We start from the raw sequence: 18,048 nt of genomic DNA, 5'->3' as shown, positions 1-18,048 counted from the left end.
TGTGGAAACGGAAATATCAGTACCACTCTTGAGTCTTGACTACTCTTCCCATGCCGTCACAGTACTCCACCTCAAATCCATACCTTCCTTATGACTGGACATAGTCATTTCCTTTGCACATATCGGGACACAAATACATAGTTCATTAGCCTGATGCACAAATGCGAACATAACATGCTCCCCTACTCCTAAGTATAATACACGTCAATAACTGATAGCTGGCGATACGATATAACACTGAGAGAAAATCAACCATGGGTGGACATGTCTCATAAGATTTCTTGCGAGTGCCACCACCGTGTCCTAGAAAGAGAGATGTAATCGGCCAGATGTTACAAAAACCCGATTCCATCAATTACTGTATGTTACTGTCACAAGCGGTAATGGTTCTACATGTGCACAAAACTATCCATGTTAAAAGCTATACTGGCTTTATAAATCGAGGTACGGCATTACCTCCGAATGAGGCGTTTTTTTTTATCTGGACAAATAACGAGACAGTGATCGCTGGAGTGTACATTACCAGACCAGCACTCCACTTACACATAGCCCACGTTGCAACCTCGCTAGAAAATCGCTCAATTTTGAAAGTGATTCGGATAAGGGACGTGATATGTAAGCGGTATTTGCGCCTCCCTCACACTGCCCCAGCTTGATATTTCTGTATTACTTGTAACGTATTCTGTCTCCATACCACTTCAGAGGTTCTGCGACATATCCACTAAGCTATAGGTGATGACTAATTGAGAAGGAACACAAACAGTAGTAGTAGAAGATGATGTGCTGATTGAGGCCGTAAGAAAATGTACACTAGTTTGTCAGATCTATAGTGTCATACTATCTGCTAGAAATGATGTCCAGTATCTGGAATCAAATCTTTCCATTAGACCACATACCTGCATCGGATCACACCCACAAGTATATCATATTTCTGGCACTCCCATATCTCGAAACGAGTCACCTTTCTTGAATATATCTTCTACAGAAATATTCCAACCTGGTTTTAGTTAGCCCCCTACACATCTTGCAACTGCTCCCATTTCTACAGCTTTGCGCATGTGATCGTTCCAATTTAAGTCGGAACTGAGCAGAAGTCGGAGAAAGACATATCCGCCACCTTCTGTAAGCCGTGTAGAAACAGAACGACCTGAGTTAGTGCAACAGGAGCGTGTTTTGACCATTCGGTGGAAATGCGCGCATTGTGGTGCCCCTATAAATTAGATACAGACACTACAACCGGAAGAAGATCCGTGTCCATTCACATCTATTTCCCCATCATCGTTATTCTGTACCATCCAACAGAGAGAAGTGACGAACTATGAAAGCTCCACTAACCTCATCCGATATAGGACTCACCTAGGTGTCATTGCTAGTGTGATGATGCATAGCTGCGATATGGGTCAGGTGCAGAGAGAGAGATGTTGAAATGCTTCCCAAACTAGCATTCCTAACAGGACACACCATCCGTTATCGAATTTACCTATAAAACCGCTGCTGTTGCCGATGCAGGACGATTCTATTAAATATACAGCTTTTGATCCATTGCAAAGTGCAGTTTAAGGTTTCATCACCTGTACTGTAGAAAGATGGCCGTATCCCACAGACGTACTGTAAGTCGCAAGAGACGCTCCCTATGACCGTGTGTCGTTGTTTGAAACATTGTTTTCTAACACGCTTTGTACAGTGTCACGACTTCGATGTCTATGTTATTTCCTAAACTGACATTAAAACGCTCTGACGCACGGCATCACGCAGAAAAGTAGACAACCGCACAATGTAAATATTATTGTTACAGTGGCTACCATAGCACGCCACAAACATTGGACAATTTTAAATAAAAGAGAGTTACAACATAAGCAAACTGGAAGAGTTTTACGGCGTTGGCGTAGGTTTCCAAACTAGATTCAAACTCATCTGTCATTGTTACGGAGTAGCTCATGACTCTACGTTCCGTTTCGACTGATTCATCATATTGTAATCATGTAAGCGATCAGAGTTTCGGTGCTATCCACCCCAGAAGGTGCTGTCCATCGACCAATACTCGTTCTTCAACTCAAACAAACGATATCAGTCAACCATTATGTGGTAGCCAACAGCATGCCAGTGCACGAATGGAATGGAAATGACACCATCCATATTCTCTAAAAATAAGCATCACAGCTGATAGCGCGAACAGTTCTACAGTAATTTCAACACTGACGAATGACGTGACAGCATGTTTCTCAATTTCAGTATCATAGCTAAACCGCCCCTTCTCCACTTTTCGAGTATTATTGCAAACATGGATAGGTGACTGTGCAGTACTTCCATTCATTGTTAATTCTCGAACACTTAAATCATCAGAGTATACCAGAGCGCACTCCACATATTTCTAACACCTCGAGCATAGTACTTAATTTACGATCTATCTCTCTGCGTATGGGAGTCACAGAGTATTCTCGCTGTCTTAAGGTAAAATTAGAGTGTGAAAGATCCTCCTCACACTGTCATTGACCATCCCGCCCAGCAGCACCGTTACCGAAATAATCTGCAACCGAGGAAGTTGCTGCAGGTCAGTTTTTCCACTGTTCTGTCAGGATGCATCAGTTACATGACATAGCCTGCGTTCTACTCGTATACAGCCACGTGTTCTGTATGTAGTTTAAAGCACTGTCTAATTGCGATCGTCAATGGTAAACCTGTCGGTCATCGGAGGACTTCCATCTCATGTGTGATGAAACTTGACACATTTCTCTAAACGAACTTTGATTTATGCGATGTACTCCATCAACTCTGTCGCATCTTGGGTGTAAAATCGAGACTTCAGCATCATAACTAAGTTAGCTATAGGTGCTTATGAGGCGCTGCAATCCCCGAGTACACATTTGCCTGACGGATGTGCTGTTTACAGAGTTAGTGACGGAATTACTTGTAATATTCACATCTCGGACGCTGCTGCTATGAGTTTATCTATTTCCTTGTAGTAGGTATCCACCGCTACTAACGATCATTTTATATAGGCCTGATGCAGTGATCATATAATTTCTGAACCGTGATCGGATGTGAACAGTGAACACCATACGTCTCCAGAAAGCTATATTGTGCACATATCACGCAGAGCAAATATTTTACGGAAGTAGTTTTTCGTTTCACTGTTTGATAACATGGTTTAACGGAGAGAAACCGGGAAGAAGGATGTATGTCGTGCGCTTGAAATATATTTTTACATTGGAATATTAACAGCGCTACATTCCATAGGACTGATAGGTTGGAGACAGGCGATCTAATGTTATAGCCTGTTTTAAGTGCAGAACGTTGTAACCTTAGGAGTGTGTGTGCTTATGTTCTCTCTTACCGGTACCTTTCACGTACCGATCCTAGACTCTAGAACAATACTTTAGAGTTGATAGCTTGGTAGATTTACTTAAAAATGCGTCGAACTCCATCCGCCTGGAGCTCCATCGCGCAGAAAAATCATTCTTTTCTTGTTCTTCTTAAGCGTCTACTGTTACATCACGACACTTTGAAATCTGTTACTATACATCGATAAGGAGTGCTAAACTCCACGATATGGGGGGATCTCGAAAAATCTAATGCATTTGGATGGGTGAGGACTTGGAAAGCTCCATTCATTCACGAGACGTGGAGTGTTGCGGTCTTCTTCTGGTCGGTTGCAGATTAATTCGGTAACGGTGCTGCTGGGCGGGATGGTCAATGACAGTGTGAGGAGGATCTTTCACTCTCTAATTTTACCTTAAGACAGCGAGAATACTCTGTGACTCCCATACGCAGAGAGATAGATCGTAAATTAAGTACTATGCTCGAGGTGTTAGAAATATGTGGAAGGCGCTCTAGTATACTCTCATGATTTATGTGTTCGAGAATTAAAAATGAATGGAAGTACTGCACAGTCATCTATCCATGTTTGCAAAAATACTCGAAAAGTGGAGAAGGGGCGGTTTAGCTATGATACTGAAATTGAGAAACATGCTGTCACATCATTCGTCAGTGTTGAAATTACTGTAAAACTGTTCGCGCTATCAGCTGTGATGTTTATTTTTAGAGTATATGGATGGTGTCTTTTCCATTCCATCCGTCTACTGGCATGCTGTTGGCTACCACATAAAGATCGACCGATATGGCTTGTTGGGGAAAGAGTTTTGGTGGATTGACAGCACCTTCTGCGGTGCATAGCACCGAAACACCGATCGTTCACGTGATTACAATATGATGAATCAGTCGAAACGGAACGTCGAGTCATCAGCTACTCCGTGACAATGACAGATGAGTTTAAATCTAGTTTGGAAACCTACGCCAACGCCGTAAAACTCTTCCAGTTTGCTTACGTTGTAACTCTCTTTTATTTAAAATCGTCCAATGTTTGTGGCGTGCTATGGTAGTCACAGTAACAATAATATTTACATTGTGCGGTTGTCTACTTTTCTGCGTGATGCCGTGCGTCAGAGCGTCTTAATGTCAGTTTAGGAAATAACATAGACATCGAAGTTGTGACAGTGTACAAAGCGTGTTAGAAAACAATGTTTCAAACAACGACACACGGTCATAGGGAGCGTCTCTTGCGACTTACAGTACGTCTGTGGGATACGGCCATCTTCCTATAGTACAGGTGATGAATCCTTAAACTGCGATTTGCAATGGATCAAAAGCTGTATATTTAATAGAATCGTCCTGCATCGGCAACAGCAGCAGTTTCATAGGTAAATTCGATAACGGATGGTGTTTCCCGTTAGGAATGCTAGTTTGGGAAGCATTTCAACAACTCTCTCACTGCACCGGACCTATATCGCAGCTATGCATCATAACACTAGCAATGACACCTAGGTGAGTCCTATATCGGATGAGGTTAGTGGAGCTTTTATAGTTCGTCACTTCTCTGTGTTGGATGGTACAGAATAACGATGATAGCATGTTGGGGAGATAGATGTGAATGGAAACGGATCTTCTTCGGGTTGTAGTGTCTGTATCTAATTTATAGGGGCACCACAATGCGCGCATTTCCACAGAATGGTCAAAACACGCTCCTGTTGCACTAACTCAGGTCGTTCTGTTTCTACACGGCTTACAGAAGGTGGCGGATATGTCTTTCTCCGACTTCTGCTCAGTTCCGACTTAAATTGGAACGATCACATGCGTAAAGGTGTAGAAATGGGAACGGTTGCAAGATGTGTAGGGGGCTAATTAAAATCAGGTTGGAATTTTTCTGTAGCAGATATGTTCAAGAAAGGTGACTCGTTTCGAGATATTGTAGTGCCAGAAATATGATATACACTCCTGGAAATTGAAATAAGAACACCGTGGATTCATTGTCCCAGGAAGGGGAAACTTTATTGACACATTCCTGGGGTCAGATACATCACATGATCACACTGACAGAACCACAGGCACATAGACACAGGCAACAGAGCATGCACAATGTCGGCACTAGTACAGTGTATATCCACCTTTCGCAGCAATGCAGGCTGCTATTCTCCCATGGAGACGATCGTAGAGATGCTGGATGTAGTCCTGTGGAACGGCTTGCCATGCCATTTCCACCTGGCGCCTCAGTTGGACCAGCGTTCGTGCTGGACGTGCAGACCGCGTGAGACGACGCTTCATCCAGTCCCAAACATGCTCAATGGGGGACAGATCCGGAGATCTTGCTGGCCAGGGTAGTTGACTTACACCTTCTAGAGCACGTTGGGTGGCACGGGATACATGCGGACGTGCATTGTCCTGTTGGAACAGCAAGTTCCCTTGCCGGTCTAGGAATGGTAGAACGATGGGTTCGAAGACGGTTTGGATGTACCGTGCACTATTCAGTGTCCCCTCGACGATCACCAGTGGTGTACGGCCAGTGTAGGAGATCGCTCCCCACACCATGATGCCGGGTGTTGGCCCTGTGTGCCTCGGTCGTATGCAGTCCTGATTGTGGCGCTCACCTGCACGGCGCCAAACACGCATACGACCATCATTGGCACCAAGGCAGAAGCGACTCTCATCGCTGAAGACGACACGTCTCCATTCGTCCCTCCATTCACGCCTGTCGCGACACCACTGGAGGCGGGCTGCACGATGTTGGGGCGTGAGCGGAAGACGGCCTAACGGTGTGCGGGACCGTAGCCCAGCTTCATGGAGACGGTTGCGAATGGTCCTCGCCGATACCCCAGGAGCAACAGTGTCCCTAATTTGCTGGGAAGTGGCGGTGCGGTCCCCTACGGCACTGCGTAGGATCCTACGGTCTTGGCGTGAATCCGTGCGTCGCTGCGGTCCGGTCCCAGGTCGACGGGCACGTGCACCTTCCGCTGACCACTGGCGACAACATCGATGTACTGTGGAGACCTCACGCCCCACGTGTTGAGCAATTCGGCGGTACGTCCACCCGGCCTCCCGCATGCCCACTATACGCCCTCGCTCAAAGTCCGTCAACTGCACATACGGTTCACGTCCACGCTGTCGCGGCATGCTACCAGTGTTAAAGACTGCGATGGAGCTCCGTATGCCACGGCAAACTGGCTGACACTGACGGCGGCGGTGCACAAATGCTGCGCAGCTAGCGCCATTCGACGGCCAACACCGCGGTTCCTGGTGTGTCCGCTGTGCCGTGCGTGTGATCATTGCTTGTACAGCCCTCTCGCAGTGTCCGGAGCAAGTATGGTGGGTCTGACACACCGGTGTCAATGTGTTCTTTTTTCCATTTCCAGGAGTGTATTTGTGGGTGTGATCCGATGCAGGTATGTGGTCTAATGGAAAGATTTGATTCCAGATAATGGACATCATTTCTAGCAGATAGTATGACACTATAGATCTGACAAACTAGTGTACATTTTCTTACGACCTCAATCAGCACATCATCTTCTACTACTACTGTTTGTGTTCCTTCTCAGTCAGTCATCGCCTATAACTTAGTGAATATGTCGCAGAACCTCTGAAGTGGTATCGAGTTAGAATACGTTAAAGTACTATAGAAATATCTAGCTGGGGCAGTGTGAGGGAGGCACAAATGCCGCTTACATATTACGTCCCTTATCCGAATCACTTTCAGAATTCAGCGATTTTTTTAACAACGTTGCATGCTGGGCTATGTGTAAGTGGAGTGCTGGTCTGATAATATACACTCCAGCGATCACTGTTTCGTTATTTGTCCAGATAGAAAAACCGCCTCATTCAGAGGTAATGTCGTACCTCGATTTACGAAGCCAGTATAGCTTTTAACATGGATAGTTTTGTGCACATGTAGAACCATGACCGCTTGTGACAGTGACATACAGTAACTGTTAGGATCGGGTTTCTTTAACACTTGGCCGATTACATCTCTCTTTCTAGGGTACGGTGGTGCCATTCACAAGAAAAATTTATGAGACATGTCCACCCATGGTTGATTTGCTCTTAGTAATCTTTTATATCGCCAGCTATCAGTTACTGACGAGTATTGTACTTAGTAGTAGGACTTTTGTGATATGTTCGCATTTGAGCATCGGGCTTATAAAGTATGTGTTTGTGTTCTGACATATGCAAAGGAAATGACTATGTCCAGTCGTAAGGAAGGTATGGATCTGACGTGGAGTACTGTGACAGCATGGGAAGAGTATGTCAAGACTCAAGAGTGGTACTGATATATCTATTTCCAGAGCCACAGCTATCAACAGAGTGTATTTTTGATACTTCGCTCATTGTCGAATGTCGTTCAACTGAGAGTGCGATCGTAACATTTAGTTGCAGGTACAAAAGGTAAAATATGTATGTGACCGATTTCTTAGGATAAACATTCTACCTGTGCGTGCTCTGCCTGCATCGCAGGTGACCTGTGCGGGGGTGAATCACGTTTCCCGTTAACGGTAGGAGCTGTCAGACTGGATGTACCTGTTGGAGTGTAGGAATGTAGATGAACTAACCCTGTTGTCCTCTAGACGACAGAATAGCGAACTAATACTTAGCATGTGTTGGATAGCTTTCGTGATTTCGTGGAAATCTGTGAAGATTGAACATGGAGTAGAATTTGCGCTGGATCGTTATTCCCTCACATGTAAATTGTTCAGTGGACTGCTTCTGCATATTTCGCGCCTTTATTTAGTTGAGAGAAGATTGATTGTGGTGTGTGTATCTAACGTGTGGAAGACAATTTTGCCAGTCCTCTAGACATGAGAAACACTTTAGTTGACCTTATTAATTATAGGGATGATTTGGAATCTACTAAATCCCCAACATTGGTGTTCAAGAGTGGAAATAACAGTTTCCTCTATTTGTTTCGAATTGCCGAGTAAATGTTTTCGCAGACGTGACAAGTTTCTAGTTAGTGGTGTACAGCACGACCCACCAAGCTAAAGTTTCGTATTTGTAGAGAAATAATTTCCAGTCTATATCCTGGGAATTATGTTGCGCTAGCGATCGTTAGGATACTTGATATCGAGAAGTACCGCGAAAACGGTGTAATATTAGGGCGAACCATGCGAAAATACATGTGTCCTTGTAATCCCCAAGTCTGGAGATGTGTGTAGAAAAGCGAGCAAGCAAGGAAGCAGATTCGGAGCAGAAACAGTAACGTGTTTGTGCCGTGGGGTAAGGAGACCTGATTTATAGAACGGCTCTGAGAGCGACTTCAGTCCGCTGAGGGTGCTCTGGTCATGCGTTGATAGTGGCTGACATGTGATCGTCGGCTGTGGGAAAATATCTTGTGCTTTGAGGAGTATATACGGTACTTTCCATCTCCGCAGTATATGTACAAATGATGTAAAAGGGATAATTTTGTTTGGCAGAGGGTACGAATTGTATGTTTACTACATCGACATGGTACGTAGTGATATATTTCTGGGTTGGAGATGGGTTTCGCGTACTATTATTCAGGCTCCTGTCCTTGGTGGTTCAAATGGCTCTGAGCACTATGGGACTTAACTTCCGAGGTCATCAGTCCCCTAGAACTTAGAACTACTTAAACCTAACTAACCTAAGGACATCACACACATTCTTGGCCGAGGCAGGATTCGAACCTGCGACCGCAGCGGTCGCGCGGTTCCAGACTGCAGCGCCTAGAACCGCGCGGCCACCCCGGCTGGCCTGTCCTTGGTGGGAAAGCAGTGTAAATGAGTAAGAGTCTTTCCATATTTGACGATATGTATGGTAGTTTGTAAGATTAAATTGCCACTGCAATATGGCGATCTGTGTAAAATAACCAGTGAACATCTCATCTGCAGAAGGAAAAAAGGCCGTCGGTGCTTCAATACCGGCGGCATCAGTAATTCAGCGGATAAATTCGAAAAGAGCCAATCATAATGATGTGTCGGCAGCGGGGCCAACACCTTGTAGATCGAAGTGGCTGAAAGTGCACGCTAAACTAACGCAGACGGGCGTGAAGTACTGGAACATGAGACTTATTAATGAATAAGAAGAAAAGTACGTAGCCGGAATAATATACTTAACTTTATTCTCTTGTTGGAATACATCTCTTGAATAGTAGTAAGCTATAAGCACTGATACAAATGGCGCCTTGCTAGGTAGTAGCTATGGAATAAGCTGAAGGCTATTCTATCAGTCTCTCGGCAAATGAGAGGAAGACTTGGTAGGTCTGGTCGCAAGCTATGTCGTCCGTACAACTGGGGCGAGGTCTATTCCGTATCTTGTGACCTGCCATGTGGTGGCGCTAGGATTGCGATTACACAGTGGCGACACGCGGGTCCGACATGTACTACAGGACCGCGGCCGATTTAAGTTACCACCTAGCAAGTGTGGTGTCTAGCGGTGACACCACACATAATGCTAGATTCATGCACATCCTTAGTGCTGGGATATAGGAGCCTCTACATAGCGGAGAGGACGTTTGTGTGTCTTGAAATCAGGAAGAGTAACACATGGTGGAAGGGGTACCACGTTAGTTCCATGAGGAACTCAGCATTAGATGTTATTCTGCGCTATTTTCGGAGACAGGTTATGGTAAGAATTTCCGTGCATACAAGCTGGGACATTATTAAAGCAAGTGTTAACTATTTCTGGGACACTATACAATTTCTGCGAGGTCTAGTCGGTTCTTATTTTTTACATAGTCATGTGACATTAGTATAAGATTGAGAACCTTCTTAGATGCGCTTGCGAAAGTTTGTACCTACATGCGCGCACTTTGCGGTGTTGTGTCAGTCACGCTCTGCAGTTAAGTTTGGTTAGACATATCTCTCATGTCGCGCTAGGAACGATGTGCCCTGTGCTTATCTGACATCAATGGTAATGACACATGCTGCCCGGAGGTGTCTCGCATACGGGAGCTGCATGAGCACGCATTGGAATTCTGTGACTTCAGTATAACACTGACTGTATACCCGAAAATAGAGGCAACTTTCACCTGCATCCAGCAGTGGGCGACGCTGTGACGGCGCATGCACTCCTGGAGCGTCTGCGCTCCCACCCAGTCGCGTCAGCAACAGTGCTTGGGTGAACAAGTATTTCTAGATGAATTTCTTAGGTATCAAGTATGAAAGGGATGTCGCCGCCTCATGCTTGAGGGGACCTGTGTGCAGTTTGACAGCTGATGGCCACAGGTAGGCTCCTGTGTGGTCTACTAGACAGGGGCTGGTGGATGGTGCTTGTGTGTGTTGATTGAGTGTCTGTTGGATTACTTTGCAAGCAAGTCTGTAGGCAGTGCTGTGCACTACTTGCACAGTTTAAGAGTTGATTTCGTCTCTTCACATCTGTGTACTGCATTATTTAGGAGGAGTCTGCATGTCTGTGCTGAATTTATTTGGGTAAGTTAGGAGTTGTTTGCGTGTCTGCAGAGCGTTTTTTAGGGGTAGTTTACAGATCTGTGGGCTGTGTGGCGTGATTCCAAGCATGTCAGGGCATGTGTTTTGTATCAGTGTGATAAATATACTATCTCTCAAAATCGTTCCCTAAATAAATTGTTCCAAAATAAATAAACTTCACTCCTTCCATACTCTCTCCAATAGCCCAGTGCGGGCTGAGTCATTTTCGCACCATTTTCCGCCTCCAGACCACCGCCTTGTATTATATCAGAGGTGGGATGACATCACCAACTTGTGGCCGTATTATGTACTAGGTCAGTTGGGGTCTAGATGTCGTGGTGGAGACAGTGCCTGCAAAATAAAAACTTATGTCCAGGACAAGCAATGTCCTTTTCCAACCATCCCCCACCCTCTCCCCAACCATCTTGCATTACGTCACGAGACGGATGATAGCACACTCTGGTGGTGGTACTGTGTACTATGTGCAGACCTCATGGTGAACACACTGTTTGCCGCCATCTTGGGTAATGGTACTTGCATCATCAGCTGAGGTCATGGCTGCCATCTTGGATTACGCCATGGAACAGACGACAGCGCCCTCTATTGTACTAGGTCAGTTGGAGTCTGGGCCATGTGGGAAACACACTGGATGGTGGTGCTGCGTCTAATTGTTTAAATAAAGACTGGTGCATGATTTCGAGAGTTGATGATTAGCAAGCATATTTGCAGAGTCTTTTACATGGATTATTATTTTCACAATTTATGAGTTGTTTGGCTCTGTGGACATAAATGTACTGTATTATTTACGAATGGTTTGCAGGTCTGTAGACTGTACAATGCTTTATTTTGACAGTTCACAATTAGCAGGCATGTGTGCAGAGCATTATATATGAGTTATTTAGGAGTAGTTTGCAGGTCTGTATGCTATGGGGCAGGCCACAGTGTGTGTTCTGTACCACTTTGATAAATATACTCCATCCCTAAATAAATTGTTACTAAATAAATAAAGGACACTCCTTCCTCTTTCTAACAGCCCAGTGCAGGCTCAGTCCTTTTCCCACCAGTCCCTAGGAAGAGGTGGTAGTTGGGTGACTTAGGTTAGTGGAGGTGAGCTTTGTTTCCCTCAATTATCTTAGGTTGGATGAGAAACCGCAAGTGACCTTTCTTTAACGCCAAAATTCAAACTTGGCGGCAGTTCCTAGGAAGAGGTTGAGGTCGGATAACTTAGGTTAGTGGAGGTGGCCCAAGTAACCTATTTTCCCGTGATTTTCGTAGGTTAGTAGATATAACTGTGGTGTGATGCATTATCCTGTTGGAATTTGAACTTCCTGCCATTTTTCTGGGGGAGGGGAGGGGGTTACGTTAGTGGAGGTAGCCCAATTGACCTATCTTCCTGCCAAAATCTCCCATCTTGGATGATGCACAGCTGCCATCTTGGATGATGTCATGTGCTGTTGTCAAGTCTAAATGCCGCCATCTTGGATGATGTCATCGCCGCCATCTTGGATACATCTGGCAACAAAGGAATGTGGGCTGGTGCCGCCCTTGTCCCACTAGTGGTAGGATGTTACTAGTGCATTTATTGCTCCATACAGATATAATCAATTCTGAGATATATTGTGTGACCTTAATTGTGGCATACAATCTACAGTTCAGTGAACACTGTATCTCATCAAATAATTTTGCTGGGAGCAAATTGGTCAGTTGCTGTGTAACTTTGATGTAGCATCCATTGATAACCACTTGTTACTGCATTTGAAATACGTATTACGCGGTCGTGTCCAAGTCAATGACGATAACGTTAAAAAGGACTTTCAGAAGTGTTTGAAAAGCAGACTTTGATAAGAATGGATTTCAGAAGTGTGTTGTTCATTGCTATAAATGCTTTAATATCAGCAGAAATTATATCAAAATTAGCTTAAGGTATAAGGTTTTGTGTAATAATAAAAGCGTTTTAGAAAATTCACTTCTGTTTTTTAATGTAAAAACGATTCTTTCTTTAAAAAAACCTACAGGAATGCTGATGAATCACTGTGAGAATAACGGCTTAGATGTGTCGCCCTCGAGGCTACATCTCGAACACGCACATTATGGATCAAACCTAAGCGAACAATTATAAACGAAGGCGGTGTATTTCATCTGTTAAACTTAAGTTGGGCAACAGATATGGGAAACTTGTATTGGTTCTGGTACGCTTGAATGGGCTTATGAACTAGGAGCTACTGATATAATTTGGTGCTGTATTTCATCGTCTGCCACTTCCAGCGGTGTAAATTTCTGCACAAGTGAGTATTGTGCTATGTCTAGCTGTGCGAGGTGTGGCATGCATGGCCATTTACGCCTAGTATCTGACCAAGGCAAGACAGAATGTGACTGCGTGAAGAATTCCGAGTTGTGTGCAGTTACTGTAAATGCAGTAAGTGAAAAATTTCTGGCCTCATGTTCTAAGGCGTACCTCTCCTCTTCGCAAATCTTGTTGCCTCTTTATTGTGTGCAGTTACTGTAAATGCAGTAAGTGAAAAATTTCTGGCCTCATGTTCTAAGGCGTACCTCTCCTCGTCGCAAATCTTGTTGCCTCTTTATTGTAACCACTGTATGATTGGGTTCTCTTCTTTGAATCAGCTTCTCTGAAAGCCAGCAAAACTCACAAAAGTGCCCTTCCGGGAAGCTTGTGTTTTGTTTGCCGATTTATTTTATCAATGTGGGGTAAATATGAAAAATGTATGTTAATCAACTTAGCTCAATATGAAGCCACCATTTCTTGATGTAGTTTTCAATTTCTACGGAATTAAAAATAATCGATTTAAATTATTTTCAACAAATGACAACATGATCTCCAGGAAGCAGCTGAAAGCGCAGACATGTTGCGCCTGTCGTTTCGTGGACAGCGGTTTGAGGAACACCAAACACTCATTGGATGCATTCTGGTACGACAACACACGTGGTGTATGCAAACGGACACAAACAAACGGCGAACAGATAGGATGAACATTATGGATTTGTTCTCACAGCGTCCTCTCTATCCACGTGGGTTGATAACGAAGGCGGTGGGCACCAGCTTCCTCTTCCTGCAAAGCAATAAAAATTATTACTAATATGTGTGCTTGGGTACTCATCAATCACAACTGATGTCATATAACAAGAACTGTTTTCTATTTCCTGTCTTAAGCATACACATAGCCTAGACTAAATATCAAGTCACCCAAAACACAAGTTGGACATAGTCATGCGCTCAACAGGCAAAACACAATTCCAGTAACCACAGAAAACTACAAAAACGAAGTGAATATCATAGTACAAATAGTCACAGAAGATGGGTGCAAACATAATCTAGTTATAAATCTGTTCAACAAAATAAAGGCACAAAACACAATATACACGCAACCGTGATCAACGCAAGGGCAGAAGCACACATTAATAAATATACAACATAAGGGAACAGAAATAACGCAGTGTGTAGAAGAGAAAAAAGAAGAAATCATGGTCACAATGAAGTAATACTTCAAGTGCACACGTTGAATACCTAAAATTTTACAAGACTGAGCATTAAAGTAGCTCACAAAACAAACAAATTAAAAAATATTCGCCTCAAGTACTAGAAAGATGATGTTTTTCACAAATAGAATTTTTGCCAATTAAAGAGCAATACGTGTGATGGAAGATATGTAGGGCAACCTTGTAGAGCATTTGATACGAAAGTACATGTAGAACCATAGAGCTATGGAACAAATCACTCAACTTCTGTAGAGTACTTCCACCTACGACAGCATAATACTACAGTAGAAGATACAGACATACAAATCATAATCCGAAGCAGTAGTATTACTATGTTCTCTTGACGACAGGTGAAATAGTACCTCCTTAGCAATAAGATGATTTGGCAAAATACACACTTTTTAAATTAACTGAACGTATTCTTGCCGCCAACCTTTAACAACACTGCTCTAATTTGGCATGGGACTCACATTAGAACAGTAGATACACTCGTACTAGAAAAGAACAGGCATTAGGCACAGATTAGAAAAAAAAACACACACACACACACACACACACACACACACACACAAATACTAAAGTATTCGAGATGTTAGCGACACCCATAAAACACACGAAAACAAATGAACGTAGAACACAGTACTGAGTGCAGAACAAAGAGAACTACAGTAAAATTTGTGTGAGTACATTTATAACTCGAAGTTATATGAAAAAAGTGAAGTGTGCATGAAAAATAAGAGGAGTTAAAGGTAAAGTGAGCGTCTAACAGTCAAACAAAGTGAGTAGTAAAAGAGATATTGAGCGTTTTTCGACTGCAGCCTTTGCTTAGAACAAGAGAATAAAGCACCTGTCATCAAACATATAACAGAAACAATAAACACTGAAAGTAGCGTGTACATAACATCACATGTGTTAGTAAAGCTGTTTTTTATTTCTTTATTAGTTAAAACGTAAAATAGCATTACTTGTACAACATGTTTACAAAATAAACACAGAGACCACTTTACTAATGCAGCGAAATGCGCCTGTTGAAAAACATTCTTAATCTGCAGTCTCTTTAACGTGGCAAAAGTCAATTAATGGTGGTTACTACTAACCTCTGTACACAAAACCGTCTTCATACTTTATTTGAAGTCTAATGGGGACAATATTTGCACATTATTAGTTGTCCTGGTGACTGCGCTATGTGGTAAGTAGTTATTAGCTACCCACTACTCTTAACCCCGAAGGCAACAATAACGGAGCTAATAGCGTGTGGGATCTCCTTTCACTGTTATTACGTTTAATGTTCGAGGAAAGCTTTGTATTCCATTTTAATTCAAATGAACGTAACTTTTTTTCATATTCTTGCTCAAAATTGGTTAATATCTGATACTACAATTTTGGGTAACTTCGGGTGGCACACTACCAGCGCTATAGTTCATCACAAACATGCTTGGGCGGTGGTTTATTCGAGGCTCTCCTAAAAAATTGTCATGTACTCCTGTCATTCAAGGTGCAGTGGTGTTTACTTTATGTAAACGTGCATTGCAAAACTTATGCAAAAATGATGAAAATTCCACACAGATATCACAGCCTGGCACGAATGCTGCCGCTTTGTACGTCATCGAACAAGGATAATGCTTCTAATGTGTCTTCCCTTCTAATTCTATACTTTCTGAATCACTGTCCAGTTGGTGATAGACTTTTTTTTAATTGTAGCACATATTGAGGTTTCTTCCCATTTCATTCGCAGATGGAACCGTGGGACGAAAGATGTGGTCTATATGGGACACATGCGAGGAGTTGAATAATATTGATAGTTCCTGCGTTGAAATGTGGTTCTGAAAGTTTTCTGTGCAAGCTCTTGCGAGATATACGACTTGGCTTTTCGAAGTATCTGTCTGTTGAAATTTATAAACATTTCTGTTACACTCCCTTGACGTTCGTGCCGCTCTTCATTTCACTGGTTGTTTAAAAAAAAAACAGGTGTTATGTACTCCTGCAAGCAGTACTATTCATCACAACAACAAGAAAAGTTCCGACAATGGTATGTCTTGAAACCAATACATGTTAAGATATGGACCATTGAAGATTTGCAGTTCGCAGGTTGCATTTCATTTACAGAGGAGGCAGTGTTCACCAGAGATAGCACGGTAAATTACCACAACACACACGTGTGGGTTGACGCAAATCGTCGAGCAATCGCGGAGGTGAGAAATGAGGACCTCTTCAGTATCAATGAACGGACAGGAATTGTGGGTGACTGACTAATAGGGCAATACACTTTACCAAACATTTTAACAGGTGCTGTGAGTCACTGATTTATGTGGGATGAATTACCAGCGCTATTGGAGAAAGTTCTCCTTGCACAAAGATGACGACTGCGGTTTGTGGACGACAGGGCACAACCCCATTTTCTACAGAACATGCAATGGTGCATCATCGCAAAGTTCCATAGGTGACGGACTTGTTCAGAAGGCCCAGCAGCATGGCCTCTACGTTCACTGAACCCGAATTTGTTAGAATTTAGGCTACGAGGACATATAAAGGCATTGGTGTGTGCCCAACCCACGTTTTTGAAAAAAAAAATTAGTATTACTATTAATAAACGGTGCGTTAACTTGGTTTTTCTGTGTTATTATTTGATCCTTTCACCATTAACGTCTATTGTAGGGTATTAACAAATAACCTGGCCTACTATTAATATTCGTACTAGTTAAGGATGATCGTGATAGTGTAAATTTATTAAGTAGTGTATAATAAAGCAGAAGATACTGTGCACTTCGGTCTGTGTTCATAGAGAGCATGCATGCACCATAACGAGGGAGGCAGCAGTGAGCAGTTTTGTGTGTAGTGGGGCAACACGGGTACTGGCGCATTTTATTATTAAGGTTTGAAATATTCAGGGATGAACTTGATTAATTTGTGAACCCCTCCCCCTCGCATTAACCTTTTGTTCTACTAAGTGGATTATGGCCCCCTGGGGTTGATTGATGACCCCCTGAGGATAATCATCCTCTCGAGAATCGTCCCCACCACTGTCCCTTTCCTTCATGCTCCCCAATTCCCCTGGAGCCTTCAAGTCTCCCCCTCTCCCCCTCGCTGATACAAGTACACTTTCAGGCTTGACTTATTCGAATAGTCCACCCTCCTGCTCTATCAACTTGATTGACTAATTAATTAAATCGATAAATTAATTAACCTTCCCCCCTGGTAAATCCCCCAACCCTTCGCCTCCCCTCCTCCACATGGAAGTTGGCGGGTCTCACAACAGGCAGTTCAGTTGCACAGTAAAGGATATGTTATTTATTTACAAAATCTGTAGGAGTTGGATCTCTCTTGCTCATCATTCTCTGCTGTATTGGGAGATGCAGGTCTTGTAAAATTAATCGAAAGGAAGAAGTTGAATAGATCACTGTTTTTAATTCAGATCACACAAGGAATACTGTCATGATATGCTTATCACACATAATTACACTGTTAAAAACCTTTTGATTGTGAAGCACACGATGTCGGCTGGGCCACACCTCATGTATTCCTATGCATGCAGGTCCTGTGACCACTGTTGACTGCCATGCTAATCCCCCAAACAAAAGCTTCAGTTGGTGGCAACCCTTTGATTTTATTACCTGAGAAATTCCTGTCGAATCGCATGCTCTCCTTCTCACTCACCCTCTCTCTCTCTCTCTCTCTCTCTCTCTCTCTCTCAAGTGGGTGTTTCCTGTTTGTGTGAAACAACTTATGCAAACTCAAACAGACCAAGATGTCCCCCCCCCACCCCTCTTCCCCTCCATTCTCCTGCCCACCCCCTCACTGCTCATGCAGATCTGGCGTTGGTAGTTGGTACATCCCTTTCTTCTCACAC

At 43.4% G+C, this 18,048-nt stretch overlaps 1 protein-coding gene across 1 annotated transcript in view; it reads right to left on the bottom strand.

The window, feature by feature from the left end:
- LOC126247971 (uncharacterized) overlaps positions 1 to 13,763 on the bottom strand; it is a gene marked incomplete at its 3' end in the record, with an annotated part of 46,498 nt that extends 32,735 nt beyond the window's left edge. Inside the window, exon 1 of the mRNA XM_049948536.1 lies at positions 13,716 to 13,763. The remainder of the gene's footprint in view (positions 1 to 13,715) is intronic.
- Positions 13,764 to 18,048: the final 4,285 nt, after the last annotated feature.

The sequence above is a fragment of the Schistocerca nitens genome, chromosome 3, assembly GCF_023898315.1.
Source record: "Schistocerca nitens isolate TAMUIC-IGC-003100 chromosome 3, iqSchNite1.1, whole genome shotgun sequence".
NCBI classification, from domain to species: Eukaryota; Metazoa; Arthropoda; class Insecta; order Orthoptera; family Acrididae; genus Schistocerca; species Schistocerca nitens.
This window is presented reverse-complemented; position numbering and strand designations above follow the sequence as displayed.